Raw genomic sequence first — 8,395 nt, 5'->3', positions numbered from 1 at the left:
AAAAGACTTTTATGCACAAGGCCACATTCATAACTAAAACATATATACATGTCAGATGCACATAACATCCAAGTTAGGGACCTAATCCCTTCACCGTAATTGTACAGTCAAGTCTTAAACATTTATTACAAAACAGAGACAAATGGTGACCCTGAGACGCCCCAGAACAGCCTTAGCTTGAGCGGACTCGGAAGCTCGAAGTGAGGCACAATGGTTGGCTTGACAAAACATGAACTCAACTCGACGCTCCTAGCTTCGATCCGGTGCTTGGCCACCTACATACATATATATAAACAGTGAGCTAAAGCCCAGTGAATAACAACTGTGTAAAGGGGTTAGGAGTGAATGTCCTTTCATTAATTAAAACAGTCATTTGCACCAGTAAATCAGTTATTCAATCTGTGGCTCATATTTCATGCCATATCAGTCATTTAGAAATTATAACAGGCATACGTGGTACGTCCAATAGCAAAACAGTATAGTAAGTCTTAATAGACTGAACAGACGGTTGATGGCCATCATAACAATAAACAGTAGTAGTTCCAAACATTGGAACTGATAGAGATCTCTATAACAATAGCAGTAACAGTACAGTAACAGTAAGTTGCTATGGATGCCACGAGTGCAGTTTACAAATAGGATAAACATTCATTCAGTAAGTAGTGTTATTTCAGAAAGCAGTACAGTCAATCGTTCAGAAATAATTATAGTTGAACGTATCTTTACAACATTGTTACTCACAGAGTACTGAGCTATAGACATGCTAGTCAGCGTCCTTGGATGCCAACCCTACACAGTTGCAGAACGAACACACACTAAGTTACACACTTCGGATTTAATAACTTGGCCCCTATCTTGACTTGGTGTGGTTCTATAACATTATCCTCATTAAGATGCCTTAAACATGGCCTAGGAATGCCTAGGATGGGATGAGAATGCAAAATTGCACTTTAAAACACTTTTCAAAATTTGCTAAAAACAGGGGTCTCACTCGAGCGTGGCTTTCCCCGCTGGAGCGGACATGCAAACAAAGAGGCTTCGCTCGAGCGTGACTTCCCTCGCTCAAGAGGACTGCAAACTCATGAAAAAGTACTGGTTGCACGTTTTTCACGCTCGACTCACGCTCGAGCGTGAGACTCAAACCCTCACTCGAGCGCAGATTACCTCGCTCGAGCGGACTGCAAAACACGTGAACTTCTGAGCATATGCATTTCACGCTCGAGCATGACTTCCTACGCTCGAGCGGAAGTGCATGTACTCAGAGTGTATGCTCGAGCGTGAAGTCCTCCGCTCGAACGTGGATCAAAAATCTGGAATTTCTAGATTGATCCCCAAGCGCAAAACTCAACCTCTAAAGCTTCAAATTCGATTTTTCTGGGCTAATTTTCTGAAAAACACTTAGAAACCCATAATCCAACATGTTTTAAAGATCATTTTATGAAATCAAGCCCAAAGGTGTGACAATTGAACACAATTTGAATGAAATTTTGGAGAACAATGCAAGAACTTAACATGCATGAGTTCCTATGAACTCTAATGCTCCAAAACATGATCAAATGCAAGATTGAGCTCAAAATCATGGTAAATTCATGGACCACAACTAAAATATGAACATGCATGTGGAAATTTTCATGTAAATGATCTCAAAACTCAATGATATGGACATGCATGCACACATTGCTTCGCAATTCAACTCTTGAGGCCATAACTTGACTCTAATCTCCAATAATTCCATGAACCATGCAAGAAACAACTTAAATTCATGTTCAAGAGGGTGAATTTCCTACCTTAGGTCTTGAATTCCAAGTATGCTAGCTTAATTTTGCAAATTCTCTTCAATTCCTCTAATTTTCCAAGCCAAATCTTGTTGAATCAATTCTTCTCCTACTCTCCTTTTCTCTCGCGGTTTGGTCTAGGAAATGAGATGAATAATGATGCCAAACATGAAATCAAACTAATGGCCTAGACAATGCCCACTAATGGCAAAAGTGCAAATGACTCTAGTTAAAGTAATTTAACATTATTTATTCTAATTTAATCATTCCAAATCAAATTTTAATTAAACCTATCATAAAATCACATAAATCCTAATTAGCATATAACACTAATCGATTTTGGAATCGGTCGCCGATAAGGCTTTCAATTCGCAATTCAAAATTAAAAACATGAATAGATCATTCAGTAACGAACAGATAGAAATGCAAGTAATTTACATACTCATTCAAACAATTTAGAATTTCATCTTAATCAATCACTTATCATGCTTGATCACAGTTTAACACTAATCAGAAGTGAGGGTTGTCACAGTCTTCCCCCCTTAAAAAGAGTTTGGTCCTCAAAACTCGGATTATTTTCATTTTGGAGGAACACTGGGTCCAGAGGGAACAATTGAGGATATCTTTTCATCATATCATCTTCCCTTTCCCAAGTGGCATAAACGCCACCATGGTTTTGCCAATCCACTTTCACTAACGGAATTTATTTATTTCTCAATTTCTTGATTCGTCGGTTTACAATCTGAATGGGCCGTTCTTCTTAAGTGTAATCATCACTTAGCACTACACGGGTAGGCTCAATAACATGGAAGGGATCCCAAAGATAATCCCTCAACATTGAAATATGGAAGACATTATGCATATGCTCAATTTCAGGAGAAAGCGCTGCTTGGTACGCCACTGGATTAATTCTTTCAATGATTTAATACGGCCCAACATATCTCGGTGCTAGTTTACCCTTAGCCCCAAAACGAGTGTGTCCTTTCATTGGTGTCACTTTAACGAAAACATGATCGCCCACTTCATATTCCCTGTCTCGCCTTCGTACATCTGCATAACTTTTCTGTCGGCTTTGTGCGGTTTTCAATCTTTGTCGAATCAGTTTCACATTTTCTATGGTCTCGTGGACAATCTTGGGCCCAAGTAAAGGCCCATCTCTAACTTCTGCCCAGCAAATAGGAAATCGACATTTGCTGCCATATAAAGCCTTGAAAGGCGCCATACCAATACTCGAGTGAAAACTGTTGTTGTAGGGGAATTCAGCTAAATGTAAATGATTTTCTCAATTTCCTTGGAAATCAAGAACACATATATGCAGTAAGTCTTCCAGAGTCTGGAATGTTCTTTCTGATTGGCCATCTATTCGAGGATGGTATGCACTACTCAGTCTTAGTTCAGTACCCAATGCTATTTGCAGACTTTGCTAGAATCTCGATGTAAACTTCGAGTCCCTATCAGAAACAATAGATACAGGCACTCCATGCAATCTAACAATCTCATCAATATAAATTGTAGCCAATTTGTCCGCATTATAAATTGTTTTAATAGGTAAGAAGTAAGCACATTTAGTCAATCGATCAACATTAACCCAAATTGAATCCATACCTTTACTGGAGCGAGGCAGTTCAACAATGAAATCCATAGTAATATGTTCCCATTTCCACTCAGGTATTGGTAAGGGTTGAAGTAAGCTTGCGGGTCATTCGTGTTCAGCTTTAACTTGTTGGCAATGTAGACATTTCAACACAAAGTCAGCAATCTCTTTCTTCATTCTCGGCCACCAGAAATTAAGTTTCAAGTCTTGGTACATTTTTGTATTTCCTGGATGGATGGAAAGTTTTGAATTATGGCCTTCTTGCAAAATTCGCCTTTTAAGTTCAGAATCATTTGGTACACACTACCTTCTCTGAAATTTCAACACATTGTTTTCAAGTTTAAAGTCCGGCCTTGGTTTGGATTCCCGTTCATCAACGACATTCTTCAAAAAGTGATCTATGTGTTGTTTCTCTTTAATCTTTTCAATAAGTGTCGGTTGAGCAGAAATGGTAGCCAATGTCCCACCTTGTTCTCGTAAAACAATCTCAACTTCAAATTTTTTAAGATCACATAGCAGTTATTTCTGTCCGGAAAGTAAACAGGCCAAATTTCCAATTAATTTCCAACTCAGTGCATCAGCAACGGTGTTATCTTTTCCCGGATGGTACAAGATTTGCAAGTCGTAGTCTTTTATCAGTTCTAACCATCTCCGCTGTCTCATGTTTAACTCTTTCTGTGTAAAGAAGTATTTTAAACTCTTGTGATCGGTGTATACCTCACATGTTGCCCCATATAAGTAGTGACGCCAAATTTTCAATGCAAATACCACTGCGGCAAGTTCTAAATCATGAGTGGGGTAGTTCTTTTCATGTGGTCTCAGCTGTCGGGAAGCATACACAATACCTTTACCGTTCTGCATTAATACACATCCCAAACCCTTATAAGAAGTATCACTAAAAATAGTAAATCCATCCGCACCTGAGGGTAGGGTAAGAATCGGTGCAGTCACAAGTTGAGTCTTTAACTCTTGGAAAGCTGATTCTCTCTGATCAGTCCAGTCAAATGATATTCCCTTTTGAGTCAATTGAGTTAATGGTAGAGCGATTTTGGAGAAATCTTTCACAGACCTTCTGTAGTACCCGGCTAAACACAAGAAACTTCGAACTTCAGTAACATTAGTCGGTCTGGGCCAATTCACCACTGCTTTAATCTTCTGTGCGTCAACTGAAATGACATCCTTACTAATCACATGCCCCAAAAACATAACATTATCAAGCCAGAATTCGCACTTTGTTAGTTTTGTATACAGTTTCTGTTCTCTTAAAGTCTGTAAGGCAGTTCTCAAATAACGTTCATGTTCTTCCTCGCTCTTGGAATAAATCAAAATGTTATCTATAAAAACGACTACAAATTCATCAAGGAATGGTTTGAAAATTCTATTCATAAGATCCATAAATGCAGCAGGCGCATTAGTAACTCTGAAAGGGATAACAAGAAATTCATAATGTCCGTACCTCGTCCGGAAGGCAGTCTTTTCAATGTCCTTTGCTTTGAGTTTCAACTGATGGTACCCGGATTTAAGGTCAATTTTGGAAAAAACTTGAGCACCCTGTAATTGGTCAAATAAGTCATCAATACGAGGCAATGGGTATTTGTTTTTCACTGTTACTTTGTTCAATTCACAGTAGTCAATGCAGAGTCTTAGTGAGCCGTCTTTCTTTTTCACAAATAAAATTGGTGCGCCCCACGGTGAAGTACTGGGCCTGATGAACTTCTTATCCAACAATTCTTGCAGCTGTATTTTCAATTCCTTCAATTCAGTAGGTGCCATTCTGTACGGAGCTTTGGAAACTGGCTGTGTGCAATTCAATCTACCTATCAATCAAATCCCCTGGCAGATCATCCGGAAAAACATCCCGGAATTCTCTGACTATAGGAATACTGTCCACATTAGCTTTAGTATCAGTAGGTACAGTCAATATGCAACAGAAATACTCTTTACACCCCTTTTTAATTAGTTTGAATGCTTTCATGGACGAAATTAGATATGGGGGAGGTACTACACCAACTCCGTTAAACACAAATTCAAGTAAACCAGGTGGACGAAAAATAACTTGCTTCGTTACACAGTCAATAGTAGCATGATATTTTGTTAACCAGTCCATTCCCAAAATTACATCAAAATGATCAATATTCAAATGCAGTAAATCAATATACAAAAATACATCCCCAATAACAATCTCACATGCAGGATACACATAACATAAGCACAAGTCATGGATCCCCCAGCAGGTGAAGATACAGCTAACAAATAGTTCATGTGTTCCAGTGGTCTATTTAATTTTCGTGAAAGAGCATGCGAGACAAATGAATGTGTAGACCCCAAATCAATCAGAATATAAGCATTTTGTGCACAAATTGAGAGTATACCTGACACAACTGTCTCTGTATTCCGCACATCTCCCAGTACAAGTGCAAACACCCGACCTTGCCTTAAAGGCTCTTTTCCAATAGCTTTGGGATTGGGTTTCGGTGTAATAGCTGCAGCCTTACTATTACCCTGAGACGTGGAAGGGCAATCTTTGACCATGTGGCCCACCTTGCCACACTTGTAACATGCCCCAGAAATTCTGTAGCAAACCCCCTTATGTCTTTTGCCGCATTCGGAACAGGATGGTATGGAACTGTTTCCCTGACTAGAACTGTTTGTTGACCTTGTATTTTGCTTTTTACTCAACGGGTTATTTCGGCCATTTTTGAAATTGAAGCCTTGCCTCTTACCCCGCCATTCGGTCGCCAGTGACTTAGTCTGTTGCAATGCAGTGACATTTGCCTTGGCCATAATTGCTCGGTCAAGGACATCCACATATTTGAGCAGTTTCAGAACGTTGACTCGATCAAGTATCTCTACATTAAGGTCACCTTCAAACTCCCTGGCCTTTTTATAATCAGTATCAACCATGTGCGGTGCATAACGGGCGAGTTCAATGAACTTAGATTCGTATTCTGCTATTGACATGGTACCTTGCTTCAATTGTTCAAATTCAGTCACCTTGCGGTCTCGGACACATTGGGGAAAATATTTCTCAAAGAAGGCTTCTTTAAACTAAGTCCAAGTCATAGCATTATTGGTATCACGAACAAGCATCCACCACCGTCTGGCCTCTTCTTGTAAAATAAAGGTAGCCAGTAATACCTTGTGTGCCTTCGAACAAGGAAACACTTCAAACAGCTTTTCGGTTTCTAAAACCCATGCTTCGGCCTGTAGTGGCTCAAGGCCTTCTTGGAATGATAGTGGCTTCATTTTGTTGAACTTCTTTGTCAAGGCAATTACATCATCATGAACATTTGGTTCCAGTTATACTGGAGGAGGTGGGGGCTGTTGGTTCTGTTGCTGTCTTAGGGCCTCAGTCAACAGTTCAACCGTTCTTTCTAACCTTGCCATTCTTGCCTCAGATGATTCAGATTCATCGGCATTTCTTGCATTCTCCATTTCGTTATATGCAATACGGTAATAATAACATAGGAAATCAATTACTTAAACACATTAGCACATTAACACATATATTCATATCATAGCCACACACACTTTCTTATGCTCATGCAATGCCCTAATTACTTTTCTAGGACATCCTATAGCTCATTTGGACACGTGTGTGCGGTATAACTCGTGCTTTGATACCACCCAAACCCGCCTCTAAGGGTTTAGTATCGTAACCGACCAGTAATCCGTGATTACCAAAGGCCTGCTTAATAGTAATGACAATAATACAGAGTAAGGAGTTGGCGGAAGCCAAACAGTAAATAAAAATGTCCAATGAGCTGTGAAAAATTTGAATGCAAAAGACTTTTATGCACAAGGCCACATTCATAACCAAAACAAATATACAGGTCAGATGCACATAACATCCAAGTCAGGGACCTAATCTCTTCACCGTAACTATACAGTCAAGTCTTCAACATTTATTACAAAACAGAGACAAAGGGTGACCCTGAGACACCCCAGAACAGCCTTAGCTTGAGCGGACTCGGAACCTCGAAGTGAGACACAATGGTTGGATTGACAAAACATGAGCTCAACTCAACGCTCTTAGCTTCGATCCGATGCCTGGCAACCTACATACATATATATAAACAGTGAGCTAAAGCCCAGTGAATAACAACTGTGTAAAGAGGTTAGGAATGAATGTCCTTTCATTAATTAAAACAGTCATTTGCATCAGTAAATCAATTATTCAATCAGTGGCTCATATTTCATGCCATATCAGTCATTTAGAAATCATAACAGTCATACGTGGTACGTCCGATAGCAAAACAGTACAGTAGGTTTTAATATATCGAACATACAGTTGATGGCCATCATAACAGTAAATAGTAGTAGTTCCAAACATTGGAACTGACAGCGATCTCTGTAATAGTAGCAGTAACAGTACAGCAACAGTAAGTTGCTATGGATGCCACGAGTGCAGTTTACAAATAGGATAAACATTCATTCAGTAAGTAGTGTTATTTCAGAAAGCAGTACAGTCAATCGTTCAGAAATAATTATAGTTGAACGTATCTTTACAACATTGTTACTCATAGAGTACTGGGCTATAGATAGGCTAGTCAGCGTCCTTGGGTGCCAACCCTACACAGTTGCAGAACGAACACACACTACGTTACACACATCAGATTTAATAACTTGGCTCCTATCTTGACTTGGTGTGGTTCTATAACATTATCCTCATTAAGATGCCTTAAACATAGCCTAGGAATGCCTAGGATGGGATGAGAATGCAAAATTGCACCTTAAAATACTTTTCAAAATTTGCTGAAAACAGGGGTCTTACTCGAGTATGGCTTTCCCCGCTCGAGCAGACATGCAGACAAAAAGGCTCCACTCAAGCGTGACTTCCCTTGCTCGAGCGAACTACAAACTCATGAAAAAGTACTGGTTGCACGTTTTTCACGCTCGACTCACGCTCGAGCGTGAGACTCAGACCCTCGCTCGAGCGCAGATTACCTCGCTCGAGCGGACTGCAAAACACATGAACTTCTGAGCATATGCATTTCACGCTTGAGCGTGACTTCCTACGCTCGAA

Source organism: Camellia sinensis, chromosome 5 (assembly GCF_055761805.1).
Source record: "Camellia sinensis isolate YWXY chromosome 5, ASM5576180v1, whole genome shotgun sequence".
In the NCBI taxonomy this organism is placed as follows: domain Eukaryota; kingdom Viridiplantae; phylum Streptophyta; class Magnoliopsida; order Ericales; family Theaceae; genus Camellia; species Camellia sinensis.
The sequence above is the reverse complement of the archived record's forward strand: the minus strand, read 5'-3'. Positions refer to the sequence as shown.